The 17953-nt window shown below is 48.9% G+C and overlaps 1 pseudogene; it reads left to right on the top strand.

Annotated features, from left to right (window-relative positions):
- The first annotated feature begins 686 nt into the window (after positions 1 to 686).
- On the top strand, positions 687 to 17299 carry LOC143692788 (uncharacterized; annotated as a pseudogene).
- Positions 17300 to 17953: the final 654 nt, after the last annotated feature.

Genomic DNA, 17953 nt, shown 5'->3' with positions numbered 1-17953 from the left:
AGGAGCCCGCAGCGCAGTGGGCACCGTGCCCTGCCCAGCCGGGGCTCTCTGGCACAGAGCAGCAGCAGCGCCAGCGCCGTTCAACTGCTCCTGCCTTGGCTTCCCTGGGACACAGGAGCCTCTGGAAATCAGCACCGCCAGCCGCGTTCCCAGCTTGGAGCAGCTGCTGCTGGCGGGCAGATGCTGCCAGTTCCACTGCTGCCAAAGGGGAAGAAAGGCAGAGCAGGGGAAGAGATGTACATACACAGCAGCCCTGGGAACATCCAATAAACATGCAGATATATGGGGTGATTGGTTAGGAATTACTTCAGCTGCTATGCCAATAGTGCTTTCTCTCCTGGTTCTGTACAATGCTTTGGGCCATTTTCTTGGTCTGGTTTCCTTTGCTTGGGTCCCATCTGAATGCTCACTTGGGGTACAGGCTGTAGGTGCTTGGGGCACTCTTGGAGTTCCTCTTGGATCCCTTCAACAACAGGGTTTGGCCCATGGGGGGAGTTTGTGCTGCTTTGTGTCAGAGGAGAACTTCCGAGGCCATTTTGTGTTTGCTGTAGGGAAGGTTGGTTTTGCTTTGCATAAATTCACAGACTAACATGCTTTGTGATGCTCTGCTTTGTCATACTTTGCTTTGTGATATCAGGGCATGGTTGCCACATCGTCGTGGTGACATCAGAAGGTTGCCTTGTTGCATGGAAGGCCTCAGTGCCAGAGCAGCCCTAGGGCTTGCTGAGATCAGGAGCATCCTCCTGATTGTGGCCTTTGTCAGTGTGTAGCTGCACACTGACAGGAGTCTTGGCTTTTGTAGTGTTGGGGTAAACTTGAACAACAGTGCTACAATGATTGAGCAACTCGCTGCTGCAGTTTGCACCATGTATGGCACTGTTTATTCCGCCTATTTCATGACTAGCCTGGCAAGTAAGTAGAGGTTTCAACTCTATTTAGGTTAGGGTGCAAGCTAACCTGGCTTTTGCATGTCTTCCTGCTCTTTCTTAGTGACTGGGTTGATTTTGAAAGAGAAAGAGCATTAGGATGCCAGTGGTTTGGTAAAGCTCCTGTCAGGGCGTTCAGCTAAAAAGGGGGTGTCTGTAGCCACTGGGGCAGCATTTGCAAGGGAACCTGCAGGGCTTCCGTTCCCTCCACGGGAGAGTCTGTGGCAGCAGAGTCTGTCATTTCCTCAGTTTGCTGGATCAAGCAGGACAACTTCCAAAATGCAGACTGGGAGGCCTTCTCAGAAGGCCTTCTAAAGACTTTGTAGTTCTCTCCAGAACTGAGGGACAGCTTCTTTTATTCTAAATTTTGTAATGAAAGGATTTGACTGTCTATTTTGACCCTTGGCTGAGTGCTAAAATAGTGATTCCCTTTGCAGTGAAGTGCAAACTCTAAAGCCGTGAGTGTCTGCTCCTGAGCCCTGGAGCTGCTGCTGTGCTGTTTCACAGTAGAACTGCCACAGCTCAGGGGGATTTTGGGGAAGCTTTTCTGGGTGACTGTTTTCAGCAACTTAATGGGAATTAGTGCATGCAACTTCTGTTTTTTAAAAAAGTACCTGAAAGACAAGAGAACAAGAGCTGCTTTATCTGTTGAACAGAACAGAAGCATGGAGTGTTGAAGAACAATTTGCATTTCCTTGATCACGTTTGTATTCATTTACTGGCTAAACAGGCCGAAGTGTAGGCACAACCAAGATTATTGTCCTGATCTCTTGCTGGCTGTGTGAAAGAAGTATGTCACGTGGAGGGATGTTGATAAAGAAAAATACTCTCTGTTTGGGTTGACTTCTTCTCTTCTGTGGGATTCAGCAGCCCAGGCAGTTTTCTCACAGCCCTTGTTCATTTTCCCTTGCCCACTCCAGATCACATGATCCGTGTATTCAGAGGTGCTGATCCTGAGGTGAGTGAGAAAGGAACATTTCATGTTCCTGGTGTTTAAGAATTGTAGAGCAAGCTGTGAGCTTGGCCTGTGGCAGCAGAGTGTAGAGGGCCAGCTGGGTAGGCTGAAAGAAAATCCATTTCCATGTCTGCAGCAGCAATAACAAAGGCATTGCTGGCTTTTTCCTGATATTCCATTTCAGAACTTTCAAGGAATGAAAAGCTCATTTTGCAGAGAGAATGTTGCTTCTTGATAGTAGCCAGGGCATAATGTCTAATTCAGAACTATTAGCAATTCTGTTGAATTAGCCCATTTAAATTCAGTCACAGTGACTTAGAATCCCATTGTTCTCAAAGTTTCTGATTTGTCCTTAGTACAGCTGGTTGTAGAAATAGAGCTGAATAGAATAAAGTGCTGAATAGAAATAAGGTTTAAATTATAGGTAACTTTCTGTCCCTCACACTGCTGTCTGTCCACAGATCACAGAACCAACAGCAGTCTCTCCTCTGGCTCCCTCTGCTCATGGAAAGGAGGCCAAAGAGGAGGCAAATGAGGTGGATGAGCGCCAGCCTCCAGCTGTGGTCACACCACAGCCTGACCATTCTGAGCCAGTAAGTGCCAGTTGTGTGTGCTGCTGTCTTTGGTGCAAGGCAGAGCTGCAAGTTTCTGACCAGCCGGCACTTGCTGTTGCTGGCTGAGGATGCTGAGTGCTGGAGTCCTGCCAGGACCTGGTGATTGCCCCCAGCCTGTGACAGCTGGACAATGGGCTTTGATCTGTCATGCTTAGGCAGCAGCTTCCTGGCATTTGGACAGGGGCCAGCCTGGAGCATGAATGCTCCCTGATCCCAGAGCAGGGAGCATGTCAAAGACACTGTGCTCAACCTTGTCAGATACACAGGGGACACTGTGGCGTGGAGGGACCTGTCCCCCTGCACAGACTGGCCAAGTAGCTGCAGGCACAAAAAAATGCTGATCTGACCACACAAGCTCTTTGTGGTGCTTTGTCCCCACAAACTTCTTGGGTGTGCTTACTTGGGACTATTTCAGAGACACGCTGGGGATGTAGAGCTGCTGCTTGAAGTCAGGGATTTTGGTGCCTTTGTTGTCAGGTTGCTCTTCTGCCTCTTCAGGCAGAGCAGCCAGTAGCAGAGCAGATAGGTGCTCTGAGTCTGCCTGTTTCTTGGTCTTTGATAAGCTGCAAGGAGATGACTGTGTTGTCCATGAAGCTGGGGGGGGGGCATTCTTGTCTAGTGTGGCAAAAGAAACAAAGTGAGTAGTTCTGAACCCTTCTTCTGAGGCAAAACCCAGACGCTGCATGTGTCTGTTGATACCTTCTATTGTGTAGTTTGCTTTGAAAACTGCATTGGAGCCTAGAGTGGGAGCAAAGCTGCAAGTCCTTGACTGCTGTCTTGTAATGCTAAATCCAGGATGTACACCTTGCAATGATGCCTGCTGTATCTGAAGTGAAATGGGCACCTTTGTGGCTGGGGAGCTGCGTGGGCCAAAAGGACGCAGGGCTGGCGGCCTTGAGCCGCTGAAGATGAGGCAGCGTGTGGCCAGGGGGCCAAGAAGGGCCAGGGCACGGTGGCCGTGTCAGCAGCAGGGGGGCAGCAGGAGCAGGGCAGCGAGCGTGGCCTGTGCTGGGCAGCGCTGCGGCCACCGCTGCAGTGCTGGGTGCAGCTGTGGGCCCTGGGAAGCAGAAAGTCCTTGAGGGGCTGCAGCGCGTGCACAGAAGGACAGGGGAGCTGGGCAAGGGGGTGCAGCACAAGGCCAGCGAGGAGGTGCTGAGGGAGCTTTAGCCTGGACAATGGGGGGCTCATGAGGGACCTTCAGGCAGACTTCCATAGATCCCTGCCTTAGATCCATATATCCAATGCTCAGCACAAGGGCTGTTTCCCTGCCAAACATCCCTTCACTGCATCCAAGTGCTTTAGACACTGGAGTAGGTAACACTTTCATATTTTGTTTGTTTATTTGTTTGTTTGTTTGCTAGGAGGAGAAGCCTTGTGTAATTTGTCCTTCTCCAGGGAGCAAGGGAGCTTTTTCTCAATCTTTCCTGCCCTTTTCCAGCACTGGCGGAAACACATCACTTTCAGGTTAACGGCTCCCGTGTCTTTTGGCAGCCCAGGGAATCAGTGTGTGTTGTATTTGGGAATTGAGCAGGAAATCAATGCCCTTGCATTCCAGCTGGTGCTCAGAGATTAGAGGAGCTGGGGGGGGCTGGGCTGCATTTCTGATTCCAGCCACTTTAGCACCATCAGTGTGCTCGAGTCCAAGAGAAGAACTTGCCTGAGCACAGATGCACAAAGAGTGCAGTTCCCAGTACAACGCTCTGGGTCTGATTGCATTCCATAAGGACCCACATGCTCCAGATTCCCCAAGAGTGTGGGTTACTGAAGCAACAGGAGAGCAAGTTCAGGATGGCTGCAGATCGGGGCACTGCTACCGAGTGTTGATGTGTGTAGCGACAGAAAGGACAGTATTGATTCAGGGTGACCCCCAGGTGGTGAATAATGTGCTTCGACTCTATGATTTAGAAGGTTAAACAAATGCTTTCTTAAGCTGTGTTATATCACACTAGCACTATATTAAAACTATACTAAAGAGATACTATACTAAAAAGCTACTAAAGAAAAACTTGTGACTGTCTCCAGACAGTCATGACACAGCTTTTATCTAATTGGCTAATCAAGCTAAACAACTATCACTAAAATCCAATTAACAAATCACTTTCAGTAAACAATCACTAGAACACATTCTACATGTACTAAACAACAAGAACAGCAAGTAGAGATAATAATTGTTTTCTCTTCTTCTCTAAGTTTCTCACTACCTCCCCTTAAAAAAAACCTAGGAGAGAGAATTATATCTCTCTGTGTTCAAAGAATGTAAATACCACAGTACAGTAAAGAGAGATTATAAAAGTGAGATCTGTCTGTCTATCTATCTATTTGAATCTTCCTGGCTCTGCTCCAAAGCAGTGGAAGATGCAAAGCTCACCTAAAGGCATCCCTTCAGGAGAGGAGTAGAGACAAGTTCCATTGACTGATCCTGAGCAGGCAGAGATGTTTCCCCCTCCAGAGATGGTTGTTTTTTCCCCTCATGTTTCCCTACTCCAGCCTTTTCTGACCTGAAGCCTTCTTTTTATCCTTTAAATTTTTGCATGTCCTAAGGGAGTGGAACTATCCCATGCTGTAGTTGGGGTCTGGTGACTTTGCCCATACATGCATTACATGACACATGGTTTCCTTTGCTGGCATCCCCAGGGCTGTGTAAGTGCATTTGTTAATGGGGCCTTATGAGAAACTCTGTTACTGCTGGTCAGAATTCTCAGTTGACAAAAGAGGGAGAAGAAACACCTTGGTCCTCCTCCATATACTGAGATGGCCATAGAGGTTCTCTGACTTCCATCAGAGATCTTTGCATGCATCCTTATCTCCTGAATGACCCCATTTTCTAACAAGAGTGTAGATGTCAGGAAGGAGGAATGCTGGTGCAGGCCTGAAGGGAATGTGAACTCCAGAAGTGTCTCTCACAAGGAGTGAGCTCACCCAGGAAGCCACCTGCAGGGCCAGGATGGAGCTGTGGGACAGGGCGGGGTGTCAGTCACCACTGAAAGACAAAGAGGACATGGCAGAAGCAGAGGGAGGCCCTCACCAGACCCTTGAGAAATGCCACACCTTCCCTGTCAGCTGCCTGAGAGGCTGTTGGAGCTTCAGCCCCAGATGGCCCCTGATTGTAGGGCCAGGGTCACTTTGGAATCTGTGCCTCCCCACGGGCAGAGAAGGACCCAGCAGAGCAGCAGCACAGTGCTTTGGGAGCGTGTGAGCCCAGCAGTCTTTGAGTCTTGGCCCACAAAGGTCGTACAGGAAGGTGAAACCCATCTTGTCTTGCTTTCTGTGCAGGTGCTTCTAGAGAAAGAGCAGGAGCAGACTGCCTTATCTGAGATGCCATGCCAGATTCAGGGAGAGCTGTTCCCTGCCCGAGAGCAGGAAGAGCAGCTCAGGCAGCAGGTGGAAGAGCCACAGGAGAATGGCCAGGTAAGCCTGACTGGCCAGGGGACAGAGGGAAGGGCAGGAAGAGGGGCATAAACCAGAGCTCCTGGGACTGAGGAGGCCAGGAAGTCCCACAGGCACTGAAAGGACAGAGCCTTGGAATCTGCAGAGACCAGCACCGGGACAGGATGGTTACAGTGGGAGCAGAGCTGGGGAGGGAAGCAGAAAGAAGGGGCTGAATAAATGTGATTTTGAGGCTAAAAGAGAGAAAAACTGATCTTGATGGCAGCTCTCAGTCACTTGCTCTGCTTTTGTGTGTACAGAACATCAAGGCAGAGCCACAAGCAGAGCTGCCTGAAACTCAGAGTGACATCATGGCAGCAAAGAGGAGGAATGAAGACATCCAAGAGGAGAAGAATCTCCCTATGCAGAGGGGCAAGCAACAAAAACAGGTGAAGGAAGGAATGGCAGCCACTCCACTCATGAAAGAGAGTCCTTTCCGTTGTTGTTTACAGAAAATTGATGAACAGGTGCAGGCACAGCTGCAGGAAACTGAGGCTAGGATCAAGGCAAGGAAGAAGAGGCTAGACGAAAAAATTAAAATCATCAAAGAGAAAATTAATCACCTCCTTCAGGAACAAAAGGCTCTAGAAAAGCAAGTGAGTGAAACAGCAATAGCCACTGCAGTCACCCAAGGGGTGGTTTCTGGCCTCCTTGCCTTTCCAGTGCAGAGCAGCAGGGGGTGGGTGATGCCTCTGAGTCCCATCGTGATGAGGCCTCTGTCAGAGCTGCTCTGAAGGGCACTTCCTGGTCTGCTGAATCTCAGCTGATGCTCTAGACAGTGGCATTACTCCCTTGGCCATTTAGCCAGCACTCATCCGAATGAACTCCTGCTGGCTTCTTCCAGGTGACCTTGTTTCTTGAGGTGTTTTTGCAGGTGAACATGGTCACTCACATAGATCTGGAATACGAGCTACAAGCTGTCTGTATCCCTTGTGAATCTGCTCCTGTCCTTTTCTTTACTTTCTTCCCAGTCGATGACTCCTGGCTGACGGGGACAAGCTGTAGTCTCTGACTGCTTTGTTCTCTTTGACTTGAGGTGGAAGTGTTGCCATCCTACCTGGCAGCCTGCAGAGAGTTCCAGCAAATGATGGGCAACCAAGAGCCCCGAGGCTGGCATGAGGCCCAGGAACTGAACCATCCAGAGATGCTGCAAGATGAGCACGTCCCGAGGAAGGTGCAGAAAAAGAGAATTTCATGGCAGGAGGTAGAACATTAGAATGAGGAGCTGCAAATGTATCTGCAGACCTAGGAGGGGGAAAGGAGTCTTTGGGAGGAAGTGGAGTGGTCGTTGCTGCAGTCATCCTTTAGAACAAGAAACTGGCTATGACCTCGAGTAAAACCAGCCTTTGGTTTTGACCATTTGGTTTCACAAGTGGCATCCAAAGCAATCCAGTTGAAGAGCTCTGCATGTGGCTGACAGCAGCTTCCTAAGGGCTTGCATTTCAAATGGCAATCTCTCTTGCATTTCAGGGCAATCTCTGCCACACCTTCCTGACATAAACTCATTTCTTGTCTCAGACCTACACCGACTCTGACACTGAAGCTGCTGCAGAAGCAGCAGTGCCGTCCCAAGGAGCCTTTGCTCTCCAGCTGAAGAAGTGGAGCCTGAGCACTTGGTTCACCTCCCGTGCTGACCCAGCTGCTGCTCAGCAACAGGAGATGGCGGGTGACTCCCTGGAGCAACTGAGTACGTCTGGTATCTTTCTTATCTGAGGGACAGTGTATTGTGTGCACGTGTCAGCATAGCTGTACCAAAGGGTTCTCCTCGGTTTAGTGTCACAGAAGTGCTGGCGTTGCTCCGAGGCAGCAAGAGAGAGCTCTGGGTGTTCCTGCTGCCTCTGAGGGCAGCTTAGACTGGCTGGAGTTTGCCTGGGCTTCCCTCTCTGCCGAAGGCAGAAGCAGGCATTGTTCCTGGATCAGCAGAAGGCTGTGACTGCTTGAGTCCTAGCCACTGGCAGAAGCTCTGCTGAGATCAGTCTCTAGGAGAACACATCAAGCCCTTTGTGATTCTGCAGCACAACCCAATGAATCTGCTTCTTGCCCTTAACAGCTGCCAGTGCTGTGCTCTCAGATAAGATCTGGTAGGGTTGAGAAGAGAGCCCAGTGGATTCTGTGTCTACCATCACCTGTTGGGACAAAAAGGGCACTGATCTGCGCCTCGGTGTGGCTGATCTCAAAGCCCATCGTGTTGTGTCCTGAATGGGGGCAACAGCTTGTACAGGGCTCAGGCTCACTCTGGCTTCTTCCAGTCAGTGCCTGTCAGTGCTCATGCTTGGGCTTTGCCAGCCTTGTTGTGGTCGCTGCCCTGCCCCTGAGGGCTGGTGGGAGTGCAGAGGCTGGAGCCTTCCTTAGCTGGGAGGGTCCCGCTGCTGCCCGGCTGCTGCAGCGCGGAGCTGCCTGAGGCAGCAGCCCCTTCTCTGGGCCGGCTGCTGCGTCGCACGGCCCGGACTCACAAGAGGGTCAGCATCTCCTCTGGGCAGCTCTCTGTGTCACAGGGCGCCTGAGGAGCACTGCTGTCCTCTGTGCCCATGCCCGCCGTGCCGAGTTGGGAGGATGGGGACGTGTGCGGTGCCGAGAGGGCGAGTGCAATGGGAGCGACTGATCCGCGCTGTCGGGGTGGAGAGAAGCGGCGTGGTTCTTCACGCGGGGCACGGGCAAGGGCGTCTTTGAGCTCAGCCTGCTCATAAAGGGTGAGGGCCCTGATGCTGAAAGCCCCGTCGGGATTGCTTCTAGCATGAGCTGCTCTGGTTTACAAACGCAGAGGCATTCTTCTGGCAAACTGCTGCAAGCTGGAAAAGATGGGAACACTTGGCAATAATTCCTCCTGTTCTGAACTTGACATCTGTTCAGAGGAATTGATTCTAGATGTCCAGGTGCATTTAATCTTAGCAAGTAGGAAACCTTTTCTAAATCTCACAGTGTTTATTCCCAAGAAAACAAAGGCACTGTTAGTTCCAGCTCTCCTTAATGTTTCTAGATGACAAACTTACTTGCCTTGGTAGGTGTTCTCTTCTGGTCTCAGTCTCTGAATGTATCTCCCTGTGCTTCCCTGTGTGTCTGCTGTCAAGAGGTCTCTCACTTCAAAGGATGCTAGAAATCAGTCTCTGTGCCAGCCACTTGTGCTGTGGACCTGCTGTTCTTTTCTTGTTGTTCCAGTTCCTGTTCCTGTTGTTGTTAGCCAGCTGTCCACAAAGGGAAGGCTCAGAGCCCCAGACAGTGGGGCTGCCTCTTGTATCTCCTAGAAGCTGGGATCTCTGCTTTAAAGCGAACATCTTGCATTTTGTTTCCCTCAGGGAGAATGGCGAAGATGGAAAATCCTATTATAAAATACATTGAACTGGAAAATATTGGCAGTGGGTGAGTCCAAGCAATGTTAATTTTACCAAACTATGCATCAGGTGTTTTGCTGGTGGAATAGGTATCAAGTGTGAAGTCAGACAAGCTGCAAATGTGTTCAGGCACTGGGCTTAGATTGTCAGTGCTGATCAGAATTTCTAAGTGTGCTCAGAAGGCATTGTCAAAGACATCTCCATGCTTCCAGTGTCCTGCAGGTCTTAGGCATTTACAGCACAGATCTCCTGCGTGGGCTGGCTTTCACTGCAAGATCTAAATGGCTTCTCCTTTCTCTGCTTCTCTTTTGTTTCTAGGACTTTTGGAGATGTTTGTAAAGCACTCGACACTGCCACAGGAGGAGAGGTAACTGTCAACAGCACCTGCAGATTCTGCTGCACTCGAGGGCTTTCCCCTCTGGTGTGAGCTGTGGCTGGAGCTTTGGGCAGAGCTGTGCTGAAAAGGCACAAGAAGCACAGACTGGTGCCAGCCCGCAAAATGCATTTGGGACTTTGTCCTCCTCAGCTGCCGGAAGGAAGGCACGGAGGGCAGCGGTTCCTTTCAGAGAAGGACGCGCTCACTCGCTCTCCATTGCTGAAACAAAGGTGGTGCCTTCGAGCACCTCACTGCTCTTTGGGGCTACAGCTTCAGAGTCCTGAAGTCTCATTTCTGGCTGCCAGCAAATACATCTGAAAGTTACTGGTGGTTCCTTAGCCACCTGCTGCACTTGGGAACTGCACATAGGGAGAGATCTGCAAGGCGTCCCTGAAAGCCCTAAGCCCTGCCCATAGCCCAAGATGTATCCACAGAGTTTTAAGGCATGGATTGCTTCTTCTCAGTCGCAAACAAAGCAGCAGAGAGTGTGGTCAGAGCTTTGTGGGTGATAACTGAGACACTGCTGTTACCAAGTGGTCAAGGCAAAATGTCAGTGGCCCCACGTGTCCTGTAACTGGCTCCCAAGGGAACAGAGAAATGGGCTGTTGGAACGTCAGTTCCTAATTACTGCAGTGCCTAATCACAAGGCAGTTTGGCACAGCTCAGCTGTGTCATTGCGAAATCACTCACTCCATGTGCCTTGTGGTCTCATGCCACCAACCGCTCAAGTTACTGATTTTCAATGTCATTTTAGGTGGTCATAAAGAAAATACATCTTCAAGGACTGAGGAAGAAGGAACTAAAAGTCAATGAACTCATGGTCATGAAGGTGAATAAGAATCCCAACCTGGTCAATTGTTTAGACAGGTGAGTTGTGCTTTTGTCCCATGAATGTTTGTTCACATATTGCAAACATGCAAGGTAAAATCCCACTTTGGTCACTGGCAGAAAATAGAGCTGTAATTATTGGCTAATTATTATTGCTCTTTTCATCTCCAGTGGATGGGAAGAGATTGCATTTTGTCTCCATGAGTCTTCGCTGGCACATGGTATTTGAAAATTGTTCAAAAACCCGGATGAGTCGTGTCTTACTAAATCAATGATCTCTATATTCACAGCCACCACTTTGTTTTGGAGCTTGATTTTTTTCAAGTGTCTTCTTAGGTCCAGGTAAACTAACAAGGATTTCCTTTGGATTGTTGCCACTGTTTTCCATTGCTATGCATGCCAGGAAGACTAGGTGCTTTTTTCCAGAAACACCATGTGTGACAGGTTTTTTATCTGGGCTGTTACTAAACTGCACATTTTGCTTGCTGCCCATCTAAGACATCTCCTTTTTCACAGCTGTGCCTTTCTACTTGAGACTGCACAGATGGCAAACAATGCACAGCCAAGAGGGAATGTCTATTCCTTTATTTTGTCTTTGTCTCAAAGGGACCTGAAAAGAAGAATCAACCCGTCTTTTCCACACAGCAACCTAGCCATGTACATTCATCTCCACGCCCTTGTTTCCTTCTTTCAGCTACCTTGTGGGTGAGGAGCTCTGGCTGGTTATGGAGTACATGGATGGAGGCACTCTGAGCAATGTCATCAGCAAGACCTACCTGTCTGAAGATGAGATGGCAGCCATCAGTCGGGAGGTCAGCAATCCCATCCGTGTTTCCAAGGGCTTGGGCAGGATTGTCTGGGAAACAGGGGCTCAGAGCTGGAGTGATTTCCTGTGCCAAGCTTTGTTTCTGTGTTGCTGCTATTCTATGGGCAAGTAAAAGCATCTCAAGTGAAAGGCCTGCCAGTGCCCCTGCACTCCCTGTACTCAGTGCCAGTACTCTTATCTCCTGCTGTTGTATTCTTGCTCTGTCTCTTGTATTTGTATTTGCTGTTCTCCACCTTGCCTCTCTAAATGTTTGCCTGGAGTCTGTCTTCACTGCATTCCTTGCCTGTAAAAGCAAAGGTGCTGGTGGCAGGATTTGAAATGATCAGCAAAGAAAAAAGACTCATGTCTCACAGTCCTCAGCTGAAAAGGATAGTAGTGCAGCCAAAATGCTCTTTGCTTCCGGAAAGTGACTGGTGGGATACTTCCAAGCCTGTGCTGAAGCCAGCAAGAAAATCTTTGTCATGCAGCCTCCCACCCAAAAGTGATCCGCTTCACACCAAAGGGGAGGGACTTTTCCTTTCAAAACCCCTCCTTTGTCCTCTGCATGGAAAAAGCACGTCCACTGCAGCAGGAGTCATCCTGGCTGGTTTGCAGGGCACAGCCTACAACAGCAGGTGCTGTTGCTCTTTCAAAAGCTGACGTGCCTTTCCTTAGAAAGGTCCTGCTCTGCAAGTGTTGGAGCAGCAAGCTCTTCCTCTCAGTGGCCATTACTGTTCTGCCATTACTCCCCATTCCCCTGGAGAGGGAATCTTTTAGATTCTTTGTTTCCTTTCTTGTGTGATGAAATCACATCACTCATTTTTGCCCTCCTGTTTCTGTTTTCTCGCTCAGTGCCTGCAAGGACTGCATTTTCTGCACTCAAACCGCGTCATCCACCAAGATGTGAAGAGCTGCAACATCCTTCTCAAAACCGACGGCTCTGTCAAGCTGGGTCAGTATATTCTTGGTCAGGTGCAGCGTTCCAGGGATGTGGGTGTGGGGCTGCTTGGAGTGACTGCCAGCTCCCCAGAAATGGTGCTGGTGGCAGTGCAGGGACCCCTGCTGTGAGCTGAAGGCACAGTTGCAACGTGCACAGAGGTATAAGGAACCACAAGCAGTCAAGAGTGGCGTTGCTCTGTGTGTGTCCCTTCCAGACAGAGGGAGCTACAATCTAAAGCTTCAGGGGCATAAAGTCCACTGCTGTGAGCAGCGTTAAGAAACCTGGGTTTTTTTGGAAGCGGCCAATTCCATACTCCCTTGGCTAAAGCCCCAAGGAAATCGAGCGTGCACAGTTCTCCAGGAGATTCAACAGCACATTCTTAGCCTGAGAGTGGGGAATTCTTTTGCTTGGTTTCCTAATTGGAGCTGGCTTTCATGGTTTGTTGTTTTCTCCACAGCTGACTTTGGCCTCTTTGCTCAGCTCACCCCTGAGCAGGGCAGACGGAGCTGCGTGGCCGGCACTCCTGGGTGGCTGGCGCCTGAAGTGGTGACAGGTCAACCATATGGCCCCAAAGTGGACATATGGTCTTTGGGAATCGTGGGCATCGAAATGGTGGAACGAGAAGTTCCTTACTGGAATGCAACTCCTGTCTTGGTAAGGTGCAAATACTCACTGATCCCACTGTCTTTCTCACCTGTCCCATGTTCTGTGTGCCATTGGACAAAATCCCATTGCCATCTGCTGGCACCACTTCCACCAAGGTCTCCTTCTAAAAATGCCCCTGCAACACATCAGCATCTGCTGTAGCTTTGGTTGTATCAGAAAGGGAAGTGGCAGTTCAGAAACCTAACCAGTTCAGAAACCTGCCCTTTTGGCCTCCAGCCATGCCTGACATTTCTCACTTGTTTTTTGAACAATGTTGGAACTCTGTTTCTGAAGGACAAGAATTTTTCAGTGGAGAGGGTAGACATGTGATAAATATCCTGAGAAATGGAGGTTAGACCTTCCCAGTTTCAATTTTATAGAAAACATAAGAAAAAAGGAAAAAGAAAAGTAAACAAAAAAGAAAAAGAGAAAAAACCTACTACCAAAGCAATGCCCAAGCAGTTCTGCTCGCTTTCTCATTTTTTAAACACAGCTCTTCTCTTCCATTCTGTAGCATCTTTTCCAAATGCTGTGGGTCTTCAAAACTTTCAGGCTTTCAAGTCATCTGTACATGGTTCAGTCATGTGTGTGGGTGGCCTGGATAAGTTTAGGATGTGTTTTTCTCCGACTGCAGTTAGAATTGTTTGCCAAACCCTTGGCTGTTTCTTGGTACTTTAACAAGTTGATGAGCTTGCAGGCAGGTGCCTGGGCTGGGATCCAACGTGGGCAGTTGACACCGGTGCTGTGTTTCTTTACCACATAAGCAGGGCTATCCCTGGCCTGCACAGTTCTAATGACAGGGAGGACTCCAGCTCCCCACCATGGCCAGTGGCTGAGCTCAGCTGAGAGTCAGGATAAAACCCTCTTTGTCACCTCTGGTGATGTGGGAAAAGGAAAGAAAGCCGCAAAAATTATTTGTACACAAGGGGAGTGCATTGCCATTTCTGGATTTGAAATTCTCCTTTGGGTTAAAGAGGATAATAGCAAAGTCTCTTTGGTCACCATCTATTTCAGTGCCACAAGCACAGAGTTATCGTTACAGTGGTGGGCATTTTTATGGAGACTCCAAGGCCTCTTGCCATTCATATTTTTGTCTATTTGAGATGGATTCTGCAAGTTGAGGTTTGAATAGTTCCAAGTTGGTGTCCTATGTTTCTAAATACCATCTTGCAAAAGCAGAATGAGCTCTCTCCCCCTGACTTGTCAGCATGTTAGAGCTTGGTTCCACACGAACCACACTGGATAACGATCAGCCAATGTCTTGCCAATCTACACTGTAATTCCTTGGCCTGAGGAGTATCAGAAAGACCTGCTGAGCTCCATGGACACTGTCAGCTGCATGGAAGTGAGCATCCTTGGCCTTGCTGAAGAAACTGGAGCTCAGCTTAGGTTAGATGCTCTTGAGCAGGAGAAAGGCTGGGATCGTCAGGTGTTTCCAGAGGCCGGCATGCCCAGAGGGACTGAGCTCTGGGGAGCAGCTGGATGTTTCTGCACATCATGGAAAGGGATTGCCAGACAGCTCAAACCTCACCACAGGCAAACACTCCCCAGCTCTTCTCAGGCAACATTTGCTTTGGGTTTCAAGTTGTTCCCACTTGTCTGTCTGTGAAGATGCCCCTAAAACCACAAGGCAAGCCTCTCAGAACTGGTGTTACATTTCCAGAAATGAAGAAAAGAAGCCCAAACACAAGAAAGTTGCTAAGGCCTGGTTTTTAGAGAGGAACTTACCCCACTGTGCAGTTTCTTCTCACTGGGAAACATGCTTCAAACTGGGGCATGAGGGTGTAAAGGCCACAGAGTCTCTTCTGCTTCTTGTGCAGTGCTGCTGAAACACTCAGTGATCGTGTTTCTCTCCTAGCCCAAGCCACATTCTGCACGTCACCAAGCCAGAGCCTGGTGATGTGGAGAGCCTGCCAAAACCTCCCATTTGTTTCCTGGCACTTTCTGGGATGGGCCTACCATTAATGCATTGACTTGAGTAGCCAAATGAGTAGAGGGTGACCGTAGGGATGGAACCTCTCCTTCTGATTTGACCATGAAAAGTTTTTCTTTTCCATGTAAGGAAAGCAGAAATTTTCAGGCTGCTGAGAGACAGAGCTGCAGGTGGCTCCTGTGTGTCCAAGGAGGCGTCTTCATCCCAGTACATTTGTGCATGCATCTTAATGTGTCTGTGTTGAAGATGAGATTCCAAATGTTTGTTTCCTTACCTGAGGAACACCTGGTGGATTTCCTTTCTTTCCTTCCAATTCCCATTGTTTTCAAGAACAAAGCAAAAAGCTTGATTAGTTTTGTTTTATGGCAGCTGCTCTTAAGGGACCAAGAAGCACTGCAGAGATACTTTTCCATGTACTAACCCTTGGATATAGTAGAGTTAGTATAGCAAAGTCCTTCTTCCAAAAAGCCTCTCAAGCTGGTATGAATCTTCAGGGAAGGAAATGTGCTTGTGGTGATGTAGTTCCCACTAACTAGGTCAGTCAATGAAATCAGCTGCCAAGGCAAGATCTGTGGGATGTTGGAAAAGCTGTGGCTGCATCGGAGTTTGGGTTTTTGGTTGGTAAAGGAAAGTCATCTCTGTGTCTCTGCCAGGGCAGAAACTGCCACTGCAGAGTGGAGCTTAATCAATGGGACCCAGGAGAGCAGTTACAGATAGGAAAGAAGCAGGTGTAGCCTGGTGTCTCCTTTTTCCCCAGCCTCAACTCCTGATAGCCACAGGAGGAAGACAAAAGCTGCAGCAGCCCAACCTATTCTCATCTTGCCTGCGTGACTTCCTGAGCTGCTGCCTGCAGAGAGACGAGGCGCGGCGCTGGTCTGCCAAGGAGCTCCTGCAGGTAAAATGTGAAGGGGCTGCGGGTGAAACAGGGTCTGAGGGATGGGCTCCTCCTCCACTCAAGTCCAAGGCATCAGATGAGCCCCCTTCCTCCTCACCTCCACTCTTGGTGCTCTTCAAATGAAAACAATGAGGAATCCTAGACTGGGCTGGGCTGGCAGGGCCCTGTAAAGGTCCTGTGGTGCAAGTGTCCTGCAATGAGCAGGGACATCTTTAAAGAGATCAGGTTGCTCAGAGCCCTTTGCCACTGGAGCCGGAATGGTTGCAGGGATGGGGCACCTACAAGCTCTTGGGGCAAGCTGTGCCAGGGTGGCACCATGCTCTGAGTAAACAAGTTCTTTCTTCCTTAGACCTACTCTGATTTGATGCCCTTTGTGTTTAAAAATATTTGTCCATATCCTATTGTAACCGGCCCTGTTAAAGATGTCCCCCGCTTTCTTCAAAGCTACTCTGAAGTCTTGGAAAGTGGCAATAAAGTCTCCCTGGGGCCTGTTCTTCACAAAACTGAATAACTCCACCTCTTCTCCGCATTTCCTGAGCGGAGAGGTGCTCTGTCCTCTGACTGTTTCTGTTGCCCTCTTTTCTAATTTGGTGGAGTGTTCAGTTTTATCTAATGGCAAAAGAATTGAAGCAGAGCAATGCAGGGTACAGAGACATGAAATGGTGGTGGAGGAACCCAAGGAAGCCAGTCCCAGCTGAGCAGTCAGAGATTTGGCTGTGGCAGGAGGGGCTGTGGGGGCTCACTGTGAGCCTCTGAGGGGCCCTGGTTTGTGCCCCCCAGCCCAGCCTTGGAGGTTTCTGGCACGCAAACAGGGACAGCTGGGAGGGACTTGTCCCAGCCCCATCTGCTGCCTGGCACGCTCAAGCAGACGGGAACTGCGCCAGGGTTACTGCCAGGTTGTGTGGCAGAGAGGGAACTGCAGGACCCAGTGCCACTGGGCTGGCCCTGCTGGGAAGGAAGGTGCCATCCAGCACACGAGGGGCAGGGCGTGGAAAGGTAGACATTGCTTTCTGTCCCTGTGGGAATTAGCACAGTGCCTGTCTTTCAAAGACAGGGACCTATGTGAGTCATTGGAGTTTCCTGAAAGGAAGATAACCCAGGGACAGAAAGCACCATTTCTAGAGCACTGGCAGGGCAAAGATCCCAACAAGATAAACAAACCTGAATAAATGGATGAGTGGGATTCTGGGCCAGGTTTGCCTGTGATGGCAGGGTCCTGCACGTGACTGCTGGGTAGCAGATGGTGCCATTGCTCCTCTTTCTGGGTCTTTTTAGGACCCAGAGCAATCCCGATTGAGCCTGTGAAGCACTGAGCTTGGAAAATAATGGTTCACTCTTCACTGTTCTTTGTCTTTTTGTTGTTTGTTTTGTTTGTTTGTTTGTTTGGTTGATTGGTTTGTTTTGTTTTGTTTTGGGGGTTTTGGGGGGTTTTGTTTGTTTTCTTTTTTCTTTTTTTTTGTTTGTTTTTTTTTTTTTTTTTTTGTTTTTGTTTTTTTGGTTTTGGTTTTGGTTTTTGGGGTTTTTTTGTGAACAGCATCCATTTGTAACATCAGCTGAGGCTGCATCCACCCTGAGACCACTCATCATCTCAATGAAGAGGAGGATGGAGAAGCAAACAGTGCTATAATCATATCAGGACCATTTTCTTCATAGCCATCTTAGAGTAGGATTTAGAGTAAGACTGTAGAGTAGGATTTAGAGTAGGAGTATGTGGAGAAAAGACAAAAGACTCTGCACAATTCAACGTGAATCAAGGAGAAGCCATTTATTGTGCTTCTAAGCATAGTTTATAATTAGTTCCTATCCTATAGGTTTCTATAGACATGCATTGTTTGGTTGGTTGCTGCACTTTGTCCAGCATCTCTTGACTGGTAGCTCTATTTTGTCCTGAGGCAGGCACTCATCTATTCCTTAATCTAATTGGTAGATGCTGTAAGGGTCATTTTATTTGGGTTGCTACCCCTTTGTCTGTCAGCAACTCTTCTGCTTCACCTTTTTATCCACAAAGTTGAATGCAGCTTTATTAAAAACCTGACCTAGTTCTAGAAGGTTAGTTAGTTTAGTTAGCTCCAGAGGTTAGGCTGGTTCATTTAGTGCCTGTCCATTTTTCTGCAAATACCACCCTACAGGATTATAGAGTAGGATTGTAAAGAAATAAAGTTTCTGAAACTTTAACTCATCTGGAAGAATCCTTTCTTTCTCACCCCGTGAACAAGCTGAGCATTTCCTTCTGAGTTGTCAGCTGTCTATTAAAGGTGCAAATGGCTTCTTTGGTGTTATG

This window comes from Agelaius phoeniceus, unplaced genomic scaffold, assembly GCF_051311805.1.
Source record: "Agelaius phoeniceus isolate bAgePho1 unplaced genomic scaffold, bAgePho1.hap1 Scaffold_105, whole genome shotgun sequence".
NCBI classification, from domain to species: domain Eukaryota; kingdom Metazoa; phylum Chordata; class Aves; order Passeriformes; family Icteridae; genus Agelaius; species Agelaius phoeniceus.
Note: the sequence above shows the minus strand (reverse complement) of the source record. Positions and strands in the feature narration are given on the sequence as shown.